Raw genomic sequence first — 16,808 nt, 5'->3', positions numbered from 1 at the left:
TAATAATTATATTTTATATATTTATTTCTGATCTTAAGTTAAAATAATAATATTTGGTTAATACATATATTTTATATACATATTATATACCGAATTATATATATTTTGTCTAAATTCACTTTTAATTCAAATATATACCAAATAAATATAGATAATATTTTGTAGACTTATTTTATTATAATAAGTTGTACAAAATTGTAATAAAATATATCCCACATGTGTTTATATTTAATTAGTATTTATCTTTATTTTAAATCTTGATTTATCCATAAAACAAATTTAATTCCATATAAAATACCAAATTGACCTAAATAATTGGGTTTATATTTTTTACAAGTTTTATATACTGTATAGATAATATAAAAGTTTTAAAACAAATTTTATACCGAAGATATTATTTATTTCAAATTTTAAACTTAAATAACAGTTTTTGAATTATTAATTGAAGAATAAATATATAGAATAGAAAATAAATTATATTTTCGATTCTAATATTTATTATATGTCATTTGCAGTCTGTAAAAATTATTTTTCCAGTCCCTAAGTATTTACATAAATTTTCTCTATTTTCTATATATATATATATATATATATATATATATATATATATAGCGACCAAAATGAAAATAAATATATAATAATTAATCTATTGATCATAAAATTTATCAAAAATATGTAATACTTCAGAATCTTAATAATACATATTTTAATCATAATTACCAGCTAAAAAAAAATTCTACTCGAATTTACAGATTTAATTGTTTATTAAACGATTTCGAATACAAATAAATAGAAATTAATTAAGTAGAATAATATTTAAATTCAAGTTTTGATTTTAATAACTTATACATGATTAGAAGAGTTGAGAACAAAGTGGCGAACGGGTGCGTAATGCATGGGAATATGCCGAACAGTTCGGGCCAAATCCTGAAGAGACCTGCGAAAATTATTTTCACAAATTTTACTGTTTTATTTTGATTTTTACATATTTATACACTATTCGGTACATAATGAATGCAATAAATAATTATAAATTCATTTTTAGCATTTATAAAATTTATAAAAATTATTTCCTGTGAATATAAATTTTTACAGAGGTTAAGAAACCTGAAAACTTATTTTTCTCAATTATATATATTATTTTTTACATTTTAACATATTTAAATCGTATAATGATTTATAATTCGATTTTTAATAACAAATAATTATTAAATTTGTTTTTATAAATTTTATCATTTATTTCAGATCTCATATAATTAGTTTATGATCATTATAACATAATACTAATATGTATTTAACTTCGTATAACAAAATTAAAATAAACATTCGGTAAAAAGAAATATAAACCGTAAATAAATACTAAAAATAAATAAAATAAGAAAAGAAAAACTCACAAGTATTTCTAGAGAGAAAAGAGAGAATTTTCTTCAAGCTTTTTGATGCAAGTTTTTATAAAATTTGATGTGGTATTTACAGATGAAAATTAGGGGACTTATTAAAAATAAAAATAAAAATGATGATGATAATTTCGATCGATTTCAAAAAAAAAAAAAAAGATAGGATTGTTTTGATTTTATCTTATTTATGTATTTGGTCATAATTCTTGTTCTAATTCAATTTCCTTTTAACCAAGTTTATTTAAAAGAAACATTATATATATATATATATATATATATATATATATATATATATATATATATATATATATATATATATATATATATCCTATATTTTGGTCTAAGTTATACAACAAATAAATATGATTTATATTTTAACTATTTTTAATTAAAAGAACAATCTAGAATATATTTATTTATTTTTTATTTTAGAATATTCTAGACTTTATAATTTAATTAGTTGTATTTTTTTTTATAATTACCGAAAGTTATTATTAATTATCAATTATTTTCGGGTTTATGTAGTTATTTATAGTTTAATTTATTTAATTACCTTTAAGTTTTGTAGTTTATATTTTTGTCACTATATTTTATTAATAAAGTTAATTACATAACTTTATATAAGTTTGTTTAATTTTTATTAATTAAAGTTAGCATATATACTAATTTAGTTTTAATAAGTGTTCGAGCTATGTAAAAGTGAGGGTTGTTATAGTAATATAGGCTTTTATGACAAAGTTAAGTACATCAAGTTAATTCATTTATTCTGACCAAGTTATGTACATCAATATATTTGTAAAAACAACGACAAGTTTCTTAGTCGAAATTCGTTGTTCTACGGGTCATTAAACTAAATGACTTTAACATTTACATTCTCTTAATACCTAAAACATATTATTAAACTGTTTCGTATAAACAAACCCGTAATTTCACGGGTCATTTCACTAGTACAACAAGTATATGTTTATATGATATAGTATATGATATATGATACACGAAACTTTTATAAAAGGGAAATATAAGGTAAATAAGTAATATATAGGTGTTTGAGTTGTAATCACTTGAATCCAACAATTTGTTTGAAATTCAACGGACCAATTAGAGCGCGATATGTGGCGCGACAATCACATGTGATTGAATAAACAATTTTTTTTTGAGAAAAACATTTTTTTTTTAAAATTTAGCATGTCAAATCCAATCACATGTGATTGTAAAACTCAATCACATGTGATTCTGCATGTCAAATCCAATCACATGTGATTGGAAAAACACGTGTGATTAGGGTTTACAATCACATATGATATGATTGGCATGCAGAATCTCATGTGATTTATTACATGTTAAATCCAATCATATGTGATTGAAAAAAAAAAGGTGAAAAAAAAATTTTGAATTCTTTTTTTTGTTTGTTTCAATTACATATTCACATGTGATCGTCGCGCCACATGTCGCACTATAATTGATCCCCTGTATCTCAACTTAAAAGTTAGATTCATTTGAATACTCCTCATAGGTATTTAATTAAAATTTTATAGATAGTTATGTAGCATAGGGATTTATGAAAACTAAGTGAGGAAGAGAACTTACAATATTAGTTAACTTTGAAAATTAATATCTTTTCAAACTTACGAAATAAGGATGCACGACTGTTTAGAAAATTAGTTAAATAATTAGTTGTGATTTTTTCAAGCAAGTAGGGTTGGTTATTGCAAGTACCAATAGAAATACAACATCAACCAAATTCAATCCCGTAAAAAAAGTAATTACATATATACTCATTTGCAGTGGCGGATCCAGGAAATTTTTTCACCGGGGGCGAATTTTTTTTTAAAACGTAGGGAATTTTTTTTTGCAAAATATATAGGTTTTGGGGCAAAATATATAGTTTTTTGAGCAAAATTTGAAGGTTTTTGGGCAAAATACGAAGGTTTTGGGGCAAAATATGAAGGGTTTGGGGCAAAAAATTTTTTCCACCTGGGGCAACATAGAAAAATCGAAAAAATTTGCACTAAAATTTCGAAATCCACCGGGGGCGGGCGCCCCCCCTCTTAACACATTAGATCCGCCAGTGCTCATTTGAGAAAATGGCTTGTTTCTATCATCCGAAATGGAGTAACAGATGTCGTATAATAGTTTAAACTAAACTAGGGAGCATATTGAAATGACAATTCGTTAAGTCAAAAATAGAATTTCCCCGCCCCCCCTCTTAACACATTAGATCCGCCAGTGCTCATTTGAGAAAATGGCTTGTTTCTATCATCCGAAATGGAGTAACAGATGTCGTATAATAGTTTAAACTAAACTAGGGAGCATATTGAAATGACAATTCGTTAAGTCAAAAATAGAATTAAGGAAATAGTGCAAGTTGAAATATGAATACTACAAATGTTAAAATATTCGTTGTAGACGACCTTTGTTGAGAACTTGTTGAGTTGATAATATGAATACTACAATGTTGCAATATTCTTTGTAGACTACATTTGTCAAAAATATAAATAAGGAAATAGTCTTTGTCTAAAGCTACTACAATCAACTAGTGAAATGACCCGTGAAATCACGGGTTTATTTAAACGAAATAGTTTAATGATATGTTTTAGGTATTAAGTGAATGTAAATGCTAAAGTTATTTAGTTTAATAACCCGTAGAATCACATAGTCCGACTAAGAACCTCGTAAGGTGAACATTTCATCAAACACCTAAAATACATATTAAACAATCAACATCCAATCATAAGAGATAATATTGGTTGTCATTTTATTTTAAAAGTGTAAAGTAAAATATAAATGTAGAATTGGTTTCCTTCTGCATAATTTTTACACCATCTCGTACTCAATTTAAAATAATTAATTAAAATTATTTAAAATTATTTAATTTTAATAATTAAAATAATTATTAATAAGATTTAATAATAATAATTAATTAGTAAGATTTAATTTTAATTTAAAATTATTTAGATTAATGACATCATCCACCATGCTTAGATTTTTTTTTTCTATTTTTTTGATTTTTTCTTAATAAATGAATTAGCCTAATAATGACATCATCATTTTAGCAATATAATAGAAACTATAGATAGATTTAATTTTGATTTTTAATCTTGAAAGTGCAACATATAGTTAGTCATCAGTGAAAACTGAACTGTTTTACATGATACAATGATTCTCTTTGACTCTAGTTAACACATTGCAAAACATACGAGCAATGAATATTGACTCCTAAACCTAAATGGTAGTAATTATTTTATTGTTACAACATGTTTACCCGTTAAAGATTTTTGTTTCGATCAGTTTATAGCTAAACTTTTGTAACTTTATCCAATTAAATACTTCTTAGGAAGGTTTTTTTTAGGGAATTTCAAACTTCTAATTATAGCTGCACTAGAGGTCTTTGGTATTTAGATATTAGATCAACAAACCTTGCCTCTGAATACCAGTTTATTTAAAGATCAAATAATCAGTTCTCAGGGCCGGACCTGGGGTGGGGCTGGAGGTGCAACCGCACCTGGGCATCATGAAAGAGAGGGCATCATGTGTTCAATGGTTGTTCTTGAGTTTTTACAGATTTGAGATGTGTAAGGGTGTAAAAATCGAGTTTTGAACAATTTAATTATGTTACATGATACTTATACTTGTATATATAGTATGTTTAGATGGTTAATTTTTGTTTCTTGGCGCAAACTTAAAAGCTTCATTTAGGTTTTATGGGGTTAGAATGTTGCAGAGAATTTTGGGGAAAATTTGGGGAAGGTGATTCTCTGACACGATCAATTAACTTTTTTGCTACTTACCCCTTCACTATTATACTAACTTACATATTAACCCTTCTCTTTAGATTTTATTATTTAAAACTTTTTTATTAATACTCCATTATTGTAATTATATACGAGTAGAACTGTATGTGAGTATATTAAGGAATTAAAGAACACTTTTGTACTTGTAATACAAAATAAAATAGGATCATATAATGTACTCGTATGTTATTTAGTTTGTGTCAATTTATATCTAGACTAAAAGATATAGTTTAAATTAATAAAAAAGTATTTTAATATTAATATATAAACATATTTGAAATCCAATTGAATGAATATATTAATATTACCGTGATATTTTTACAAACTAGAATAAGTGAAATATTTATTTGAATTCTTAATTTTGTTTGAGAATCATACAATCACGTATGCTTTGGATCTACAATCACATGTGATTGTTATGATAATCACATGTGATGGATCCGTCAAATCACATTTGATTTTAATTCTAGCCATTGATTATTTTAATCCAAAGGCTGAGTTTTAGCTCTTGATTTTCAAATAAAATTAAGGATTTAAATGAATATTTTCCAATAGAACATATGTAGCATGTATTAATAAACCTTGCAAGTTGACTTGAAGTGAGGTTATATTTTTTTAGTGTCTATATTCTTCTATAAATGTATCTATTATAACATATATTCACTTAAATAAAACATAAAATTTAACACAAGATTATAACAATTTATTTATACTTATATTTATAAAGATAGTATAATAGTACTATTTGCTTATAACAATTAAAGGAGCATATTTTTATATTTATGCACCGGGCATCAAAAATGACAGAACCGGCCCTGTCAGTTCTGTAACAACTATGACAAACTATGACCTTTATATCAACCATATCAAAGATGCTTAAAATCTAATTGACTAAAAGTTTTTACCTTTATCGCAAGAATGTCATTTTAGTCAATTTACGTCTTAGTCCCTTGAAATATCTATTAAGAAGACTCACAAATTTAAAAGTCAAATCTTCATTTCATACTAAAATGTAAAATGCCAAATTTCAAGACAATAGAATTAAACCTGAGAAAGAATTACAACCCCAAGAGCCCATTAGCTAAGAATTTAGGACTAGTAAGAAACTTGCAGATCCTACCACAAAGCTTTTGAAAAGTCAAAAATACAGAGATCACAAGCCAAGGGGACCCGTTATCTCCCTTCCTCTTCATAATCGCGGCGGAAGGACTAAATATCCTTTCCAAAGCGGCAATTGATAAGGGTTTGTTCAAAGGGGTGGAAATAGGTGTGGATAAGGTTCTTATCTCGCATCTACAATACGCGGACGACACGATTTTTTTGGGAAAGTGGAGTAGAGAAAATGCATATAACCTCCGGAATCTACTCAAATGCTTCGAACTTGCTTCGGGGTTAAAGGTCAACTTTCAAAAAAGCTGTATTTACAGGGTTGGTGTGGATATGGATGAGGTAAATCATGTCGCTTGTAGAATGGGATGCAAAGTTGGAACCTTTCCATTTACTTACCTTGGTTTGCCGATAGGCTCAAATATGAAAAGAATGAAAGATTGGATGCCTATCATTGAAAAATTTAAGGATAGGCTCTCGGATTGGAGAAGGCGTACGTTGTCATTTGGAGGTCGTGTAGTTCTTATTAAGTCGGTTCTTAATAGTCTCCCGTTGTACTTTTTCTCGCTATTTCGTGCCCCGCCATGTGTGCTCAAACTACTCGAGAGTGTGAGGAGAAATTTCTTTTGGGGTGGGTCGGGTGCCGGGTTAAAAATATCTTGGGTCAAATGGGATGTTGTTATTGCTTCCTATGAAAATGGGGGGTTAAACTTTGGGTCACTTAAAAATAAAAATCTTGCTTTGTTGGGCAAATGGTGGTGGAGGTTTAATACCGAAACCAATGCGCTTTGGGTCAAATTAATTCGAAGTATACATGGTGCGTGTGGTGGCTTGGGGTCCGGTGATGATTCTTATCATCGCTCGACTTCGAGTACTTGGCGCAATATTGTTTTTGTAGGTAACTCCATCGAAGACATGAATATTTCCTTCAAGAACTCGTTCGTGAAAACTATTGGGGATGGATCATCGACATTATTTTGGGCTGAACAGTGGGCCGGTCCACTTAACTTTCGGGACAGATTTCAAAGATTATTCAGATTGGAGAATTCGAAAAATTGCTTGGTAAGTGACAGATTGAGGGTCAACAACTCGGGGTTCAGTTATTCGTGGGATTAGGTCAGAAGACCAATCGGTCGTACAGCTGGGGAGCTACAGGAACTGATGGAGGTTATCGGGAATGTTGCAGTTACCGAAGATACACGTGACAAGTGGACATGGGCTCACTCAACTTCAGGGGTATATTCTGTAAGCATTCTGTCAAAACTACTCGATGATAGTGGGTCTCATCGAATCGGGCACCCTGAGTCAACTCTTCGTAATAAGCTCGTCCCCAAAAAATTGGAAGTTTTCGTTTGGAGAGTAATCAAAAAACGTCTTCCGGTAAGGTGCGAGCTTGATAAACGGGGGATTGATCTCCATAGTGTTCGATGCCCACTTTGTGACGATGACATTGAAACTGAAATGTCCCGTTCTTATTGATTAAAAATGTTCCATATTAATTGATTTCGTTGCGAGGTTTTGACCTCTATATGAGACGTTTTTCAAAGACTGCATTCATTTTTAAAACAAACCATAACCTTTATTTCATAAATAAAGGTTTAAAAAGCTTTACGTAGATTATCAAATAATGATAATCTAAAATATCCTGTTTACACACGACCATTACATAATGGTTTACAATACAAATATGTTACATCGAAATCAGTTTCTTGAATGCAGTTTTTACACAATATCATACAAACATGGACTCCAAATCTTGTCCTTATTTTAGTATGCAACAGCGGAAGCTCTTAATATTCACCTGAGAATAAACATGCTTTAAACGTCAACAAAAATATTGGTGAGTTATAGGTTTAACCTATATATATCAAATCGTAACAATAGACCACAAGATTTCATATTTCAATACACATCCCATACATAGAGATAAAAATCATTCATATGGTGAACACCTGGTAACCGACAATAACAAGATGCATATATAAGAATATCCCCATCATTCCGGGACACCCTTCGGATATGATATAAATTTCGAAGTACTAAAGCATCCGGTACTTTGGATGGGGTTTGTTAGGCCCAATAGATCTATCTTTAGGATTCGCGTCAATTAGGGTGTCTGTTCCCTAATTCTTAGATTACCAGACTTAATAAAAAGGGGCATATTCGATTTCGATAATTCAACCATAGAATGTAGTTTCACGTACTTGTGTCTATTTTGTAAATCATTTATAAAATCTGCATGTATTCTCATCCCAAAAATATTAGATTTTAAAAGTGGGACTATAACTCACTTTCACAGATTTTTACTTCGTCGGGAAGTAAGACTTGGCCACTGGTTGATTCACGAACCTATAACAATATATACATATATATCAAAGTATGTTCAAAATATATTTACAACACTTTTAATATATTTTGATGTTTTAAGTTTATTAAGTCAGCTGTCCTCGTTAGTAACCTACAACTAGTTGTCCACAGTTAGATGTACAGAAATAAATTGATAAATATTATCTTGAATCAATCCACGACCCAGTGTATACGTATCTCAGTATTGATCACAACTCAAACTATATATATTTTGGAATCAACCTCAACCCTGTATAGCTAACTCCAACATTCACATATAGAGTGTCTATGGTTGTTCCGAAATATATATAGATGTGTCGACATGATAGGTCGAAACATTGTATACGTGTCTATGGTATCTCAAGATTACATAATATACAATACAAGTTGGTTAAGTTATGGTTGGAATAGATTTGTTACCAATTTTCACGTAGCTAAAATGAGAAAAATTATCCAATCTTGTTTTACCCATAACTTCTTCATTTTAAATCCGTTTTGAGTGAATCAAATTGCTATGGTTTCATATTGAACTCTATTTTATGAATCTAAACAGAAAAAGTATAGGTTTATAGTCAGAAAAATAAGTTACAAGTCGTTTTTGTAAAGGTAGTCATTTCAGTCGAAAGAACGACGTCTAGATGACCATTTTAGAAAACATACTTCCACTTTGAGTTTAATCATAATTTTTGGATATAGTTTCATGTTCATAATAAAAATCATTTTCTCAGAATAACAACTTTAAAATCAAAGTTTATCATAGTTTTTAATTAACTAACCCAAAACAGCCCGCGGTGTTACTACGACGGCGTAAATCCGGTTTTACGGTGTTTTTCGTGTTTCCAGGTTTTAAATCATTAAGTTAGCATATCATATAGATATAGAACATGTGTTTAGTTGATTTTAAAAGTCAAGTTATAAGGATTAACTTTTGTTTGCGAACAAGTTTAGAATTAACTAAACTATGTTCTAGTGATTACAAGTTTAAACCTTCGAATAAGATAGCTTTATATGTATGAATCGAATGATGTTATGAACATCATTACTACCTTAATTTCCTTGGATAAACCTACTGGAAAAGAGAAAAATGGATCTAGCTTCAATGGATCCTTGGATGGCTCGAAGTTCTTGAAGCAGAATCATGACACGAAAACAAGTTCAAGTAAGATCATCACTTGAAATAAGATTGTTATAGTTATAGAAATTGAACCAAAGTTTGAATATGATTATTACCTTGTATTAGAATGATAACCTACTGTAAGAAACAAAGATTTCTTGAGGTTGGATGATCACCTTACAAGATTGGAAGTGAGCTAGCAAACTTGAAAGTATTCTTGATTTTATGAAACTAGAACTTTTGGAATTTATGAAGAACACTTAGAACTTGAAGATAGAACTTGAGAGAGATCAATTAGATGAAGAAAATTGAAGAATGAAAGTGTTTGTAGGTGTTTTTGGTCGTTGGTGTATGGATTAGATATAAAGGATATGTAATTTTGTTTTCATGTAAATAAGTCATGAATGATTACTCATATTTTTGTAATTTTATGAGATATTTCATGCTAGTTGCCAAATGATGGTTCCCACATGTGTTAGGTGACTCACATGGGCTGCTAAGAGCTGATCATTGGAGTGTATATACCAATAGTACATACATCTAAAAGCTGTGTATTGTACGAGTACGAATACGGGTGCATACGAGTAGAATTGTTGATGAAACTGAACGAGGATGTAATTGTAAGCATTTTTGTTAAGTAGAAGTATTTTGATAAGTGTATTGAAGTCTTTCAAAAGTGTATAAATACATATTAAAACACTACATGTATATACATTTTAACTGAGTCGTTAAGTCATCGTTAGTCGTTACATGTAAGTGTTGTTTTGAAACCTTTAGGTTAACGATCTTGTTAAATGTTGTTAACCCAATGTTTATAATATCAAATGAGATTTTAAATTATTATATTATCATGATATTATCATGTATGAATATCTCTTAATATGATATATATACATTAAATGTCTTTACAACGATAATCGTTACATATATGTCTCGTTTAAAAATCATTAAGTTAGTAGTCTTGTTTTTACATATGTAGTTCATTATTAATATACTTAATGATATGTTTACTTATCATAGTATCATGTTAACTATATATATATCCATATATATGTCATCATATAGTTTTTACAAGTTTTAACGTTCGTGAATCACCGGTCAACTTGGGTGGTCAATTGTCTATATGAAACCTATTTCAATTAATCAAGTCTTAACAAGTTTGATTGCTTAACATGTTGGAAACATTTAATCATGTAAATATCACTCTCAATTAATATATATAAACATGGAAAAGTTCGGGTCACTACAGTACCTACCCGTTAAATAAATTTCGTCCCGAAATTTTAAGCTGTTGAAGGTGTTGACGAATCTTCTGGAAATAGATGCGGGTATTTCTTCTTCATCTGATCTTCACGCTCCCAGGTGAACTCGGGTCCTCTACGAGCATTCCATCGAACCTTAACAATTGGTATCTTGTTTTGCTTAAGTCTTTTAACCTCACGATCCATTATTTCGACGGGTTCTTCGATGAATTGAAGTTTTTCGTTGATTTGGATTTCATCTAACGGAATAGTGAGATCTTCTTTAGCAAAACATTTCTTTAAATTCGAGACGTGGAAAGTGTTATGTACAGCCGCGAGTTGTTGAGGTAACTCTAGTCGGTAAGCTACTGGTCTGATACGATCAATAATCTTGAATGGTCCAATATACCTTGGATTTAATTTCCCTCGTTTACCAAATCGAACAACGCCTTTCCAAGGTGCAACTTTAAGCATGACCATCTCTCCAATTTCAAATTCTATATCTTTTCTTTTAATGTCAGCGTAGCTCTTTTGTCGACTTTGGGCGGTTTTCAACCGTTGTTGAATTTGGATGATCTTCTCGGTAGTTTCTTGTATAATCTCTGGACCCGTAATCTGTCTATCCCCCACTTCACTCCAACAAATCGGAGACCTGCACTTTCTACCATAAAGTGCTTCAAACGGCGCCATCTCAATGCTTGAATGGTAGCTGTTGTTGTAGGAAAATTCTGCTAATGGTAGATGTCGATCCCAACTGTTTCCGAAATCAATAACACATGCTCGTAGCATGTCTTCAAGCGTTTGTATCATCCTTTCGCTCTGCCCATCAGTTTGTGGATGATAGGCAGTACTCATGTCTAGACGAGTTCCTAATGCTTGCTGTAATGTCTGCCAGAATCTTGAAATAAATCTGCCATCCCTATCAGAGATAATAGAGATTGGTATTCCATGTCTGGAGAAGACTTCCTTCAAATACAGTCGTGCTAACTTCTCCATCTTGTCATCTTCTCTTATTGGCAGGAAGTGTGCTGATTTGGTGAGACGATCAACTATTACCCAAATAGTATCAAAACCACTTGCAGTCCTTGGCAATTTAGTGATGAAATCCATGGTAATGTTTTCCCATTTCCATTCCAGGATTTCGGGTTGTTGAAGTAGACCTGATGGTTTCTGATGCTCAGCTTTGACCTTAGAACACGTCAAACATTCTCCTACGTATTTAGCAACATCGGCTTTCATACCCGGCCACCAAAAATGTTTCTTGAGATCCTTGTACATCTTCCCCGTTCCAGGATGTATTGAGTATCTGGTTTTATGAGCTTCTCTAAGTACCATTTCTCTCATATCTCCAAATTTTGGTACCCAAATCCTTTCAGCCCTATACCGGGTTCCGTCTTCCCGAATATTAAGATGCTTCTCCGATCCTTTGGGTATTTCATCCTTTAAATTTCCCTCTTTTAAAACTCCTTGTTGCGCCTCCTTTATTTGAGTAGTAAGGTTATTATGAATCATTATATTCATAGATTTTACTCGAATAGGTTCTCTGTCCTTCCTGCTCAAGGCATCAGCTACCACATTTGCCTTCCCCGGGTGGTAACGAATCTCAAAGTCGTAATCATTCAACAATTCAATCCACCTACGCTGCCTCATATTCAGTTGTTTCTGATTAAATATGTGTTGAAGACTTTTGTGGTCGGTATATATAATACTTTTGACCCCATATAAGTAGTGCCTCCAAGTCTTTAATGCAAAAACAACCGCGCCTAATTCCAAATCATGCGTCGTATAATTTTGTTCGTGAATCTTCAATTGTCTAGACGCATAAGCAATCACCTTCGTTCGTTGCATTAATACACAACCGAGACCTTGCTTTGATGCGTCACAATAAATCACAAAATCATCATTCCCTTCAGGCAATGACAATATAGGTGCCGTAGTTAGCTTTTTCTTCAATAACTGAAATGCTTTCTCTTGTTCATCATTCCATTCAAATTTCTTCCCTTTATGCGTTAATGCAGTCAAGGGTTTTGCTATTCTGGAAAAGTCTTGGATGAACCTTCTGTAGTAACCAGCTAGTCCTAAAAACTGGCGTACGTGTTTCGGAATTTTCGGGGTTTCCCACTTTTCAACAGTTTCTATCTTTGCCGGATCCACCTTAATACCTTCTTTGTTCACTATGTGACCGAGGAATTGAACTTCTTCCAACTAAAATGCACACTTTGAAAACTTAGCGTACAATTCTTCCTTCCTCAATACTTCTAACACCTTTCTCAAATGTTCACCATGTTCTTGGTCATTCTTTGAGTAAATAAGTATGTCATCAATGAAAACAATGACAAACTTGTCAAGGTATGGTCCACACACTCGGTTCATAAGGTCCATGAACACAGCTGGTGCATTAGTTAAACCAAACGGCATGACCATAAACTCGTAATGACCGTAACGTGTTCTGAAAGCAGTCTTTGGAATATCATCTTCTTTCACCCGCATTTGATGATATCCGGAACGTAAGTCAATCTTTGAATAAACAGAAGAGCCTTGTAGTTGATCAAATAAGTCGTCGATTCTCGGTAGTGGGTAGCGGTTCTTGATGGTAAGTTTGTTCAACTCTCGGTAGTCGATACACAACCTGAATGTACCATCTTTCTTCTTGACAAACAAAACAGGAGCTCCCCACGGTGATGTGCTTGGTCGAATGAAACCACGCTCTAAAAGTTCTTGTAATTGGCTTTGTAGTTCTTTCATCTCGCTGGGTGCGAGTCTGTAAGGAGCACGAGCTATTGGTGCAGCTCCTGGTACAAGATCTATTTGAAATTCAACGGATCGATATGAGGGTAATCCCGGTAATTCTTTCGGAAATACATCAGGAAATTCTTTTGCGACGGGAACATCATTGATGCTCTTTTCTTCAGTTTGTACTTTCTCGACGTGTGCTAGAACAGCATAGCAACCTTTTCTTATTAGTTTTTGTGCCTTCAAATTACTAATAAGATGTAGCTTCGTGTTGCCCTTTTCTCCGTACACCATTAAGGGTTTTCCTTTTTCTCGTATAATGCGAATTGCATTTTTGTAACAAACGATCTCCGCTTTCACTTCTTTCAACCAGTCCATACTGATTATCACATCAAAACTCCCTAACTCTACTGGTATCAAATCAATCTTAAATGTTTCGCTAACCAGTTTAATTTCTCGATTCCGACATATATTATCTGCTGAAATTAATTTACCATTTGCTAATTCGAGTAAAAATTTACTATCCAAAGGCGTCAATGGACAACTTAATTTAGCACAAAAATCTCTACTCATATAGCTTCTATCCGCACCCGAATCAAATAAAACGTAAGCAGATTTATTGTCAATAAGAAACGTACCCGTAACAAGCTCCGGGTCTTCCTGTGCCTCTGCCGCATTAATATTGAAAACTCTTCCACGACCTTGTCCATTCGTGTTCTCCTGGTTCGGGCAATTTCTAATAATGTGGCCCGGTTTTCCACATTTATAACAAACTACATTGGCATAACTTACTCCGACACTACTTGCTCCGCCATTACTCGTTCCGACACCATTTGTTCCTTTCGTTCTATTAATCCCTGGTCCGTAGACCTCACACTTCGCCGCGCTATGACCATTTCTTTTACACTTGTTGCAAAATTTAGTGCAGAACCCCGAGTGATTCTTTTCACACCTTTGGCATAGCTGCTTCTGATTGTTGTTGTTGTTGCGGTTATTATTGTTGTTGGGATGATTGTTGTAGTTGCTGTTATTGTTGTTGTTGTTGTTGTTGGGCCGTTTGTTGTAGTTGCGATTGATGTTGCGATTGTTGGGATAATTGTTGCGATTATTGTTGTAATTGCTGTTGTTGTTGTATTGGTGATTCTTATCACCGTTTTCCTCCCACTTTCTTTTAACTTGCTTCACATTGGCTTCTTCAGCAGTCTGTTCTTTAATTCTTTCTTCAATCTGGTTCACGAGTTTGTGAGCCATTCTACATGCCTGTTGTATGGAGGCGGGCTCGTGTGAACTTATATCTTCTTGGATTCTTTCCGGTAATCCTTTCACAAACGCGTCGATCTTCTCTTCCTCATCTTCGAATGCTCCCGGACACAATAGGCACAATTCTGTGAATCGTCTTTCGTACGTGGTAATATCAAATCCTTGGGTTCGTAACCCTCTAAGTTCTGTCTTGAGCTTATTGACCTCGGTTCTGGGACGGTACTTCTCGTTCATCAAGTGCTTGAATGCTGACCACGATAGTGCGTACGCATCGTCTTGTCCCACTTGCTCTAGATAGGTATTCCACCATGTTAACGCAGAACCTGTGAAGGTATGCGTAGCGTACTTTACTTTGTCCTCTTCAGTACACTTACTTATGGCAAACACCGATTCGACCTTCTCGGTCCACCGTTTCAATCCGATCGGTCCTTCGGTTCCATCAAATTTCAAAGGTTTGCAGGCAGTGAATTCTTTGTAGGTGCATCCTACACGATTTCCTGTACTGCTAGATCCAAGGTTATTGTTGGTATGTAGCGCAGCCTGTACTGCGGCTATGTTTGAAGCTAGAAAAGTACAGAATTCCTCTTCATTCATATTCACGGTGTGTCGAGTAGTCGGTGCCATTTCCTTCAAAATAGTTAAATGGAACAAGTTAATCATACAGAATATTAAGAGTAGTTAATAGTATTTCGTAGCATAATATGAACTCATTTATAAAAGCTTTTTCTTCATATTAGCGTTTTATAAGTTTAAATTCGGGTAGTACCTACCCGTTAAGTTCATACTTAGTAGCTAATATACAATTCAACTACCACAATTCTATATGAAAAACTGATTATAATAATATTTCGCGTTCAAACTTTTATACAATATTTTACAAACTTACAATACCGCTTATTTTACATAAAGCATGAAATATAGCACACCATAACTTTGATACAAGATAGTTGTGAAGATAATTCTAGCTAGTACACAAGTCGTTCAGCAAAGGCAATAAAGACACGTAATTCATACGTCCAGAAACAAGTCATGCATTCTGGTTTTACTAGGACTACTTCCCATCCTTGGTCTTGTGCAACATAACCGTTATGGCCGTTGATAAGACAGCGTGTTGTAACGTCGTCAAAGGGACGAGGGTTACGTAATGTCCAACAGTCCCGTAATAATCTAAAAACCTCATTTCTTACCCCAATTACCGACTCCGTCACTTGTGGAAACGTTTTGTTTAATAGTTGTAGCCCGATGTTCTTGTTCTCACTTTGGTGAGAAGCGAACATTACTAATCCGTAAGCATAACATGCTTCTTTATGTTGCATGTTAGCCGCTTTTTCTAAATCACGAAGTCCAATATTCGGATATATTGAGTCAAAATAATTTCTTAACCCGTTGCGTAAAATAGCATTTGGGTTCCCCGCAATATATGCGTCAAAGTAAACACATCGTAACTTATGGGTTTCCCAATGTGATATCCCCCATCTTTCAAACGAAAGTCTCTTATAAACCAAGACATTTTTGGAACGTTCTTCGAATGTCTTACAAACTGATCTCGCCTTAAATAGTTGTGCCGAGGAATTCTGGCCGACTCTAGACAAGATTTCATCAATCATGTCTCCGGGTAGGTCTCTTAAAATATTGAGTTGTCTATCCATTTTGTGTTTTTAAACTGTAAAATAGACAAGAGTTAGATTCATAAAAAAATACTTATTAATACAAGCAATTTTTACATATATCATAAAGCATAAGAACACTATATTACATATATTACACCACACGAATATAACTATCTTATTCCGACTCGCTCGTTTCTTCTTCTTCGGTT

The sequence above is a fragment of the Rutidosis leptorrhynchoides genome, chromosome 9 (genome assembly GCF_046630445.1).
Source record: "Rutidosis leptorrhynchoides isolate AG116_Rl617_1_P2 chromosome 9, CSIRO_AGI_Rlap_v1, whole genome shotgun sequence".
In the NCBI taxonomy this organism is placed as follows: domain Eukaryota; kingdom Viridiplantae; phylum Streptophyta; class Magnoliopsida; order Asterales; family Asteraceae; genus Rutidosis; species Rutidosis leptorrhynchoides.
Note: the sequence above shows the minus strand (reverse complement) of the source record.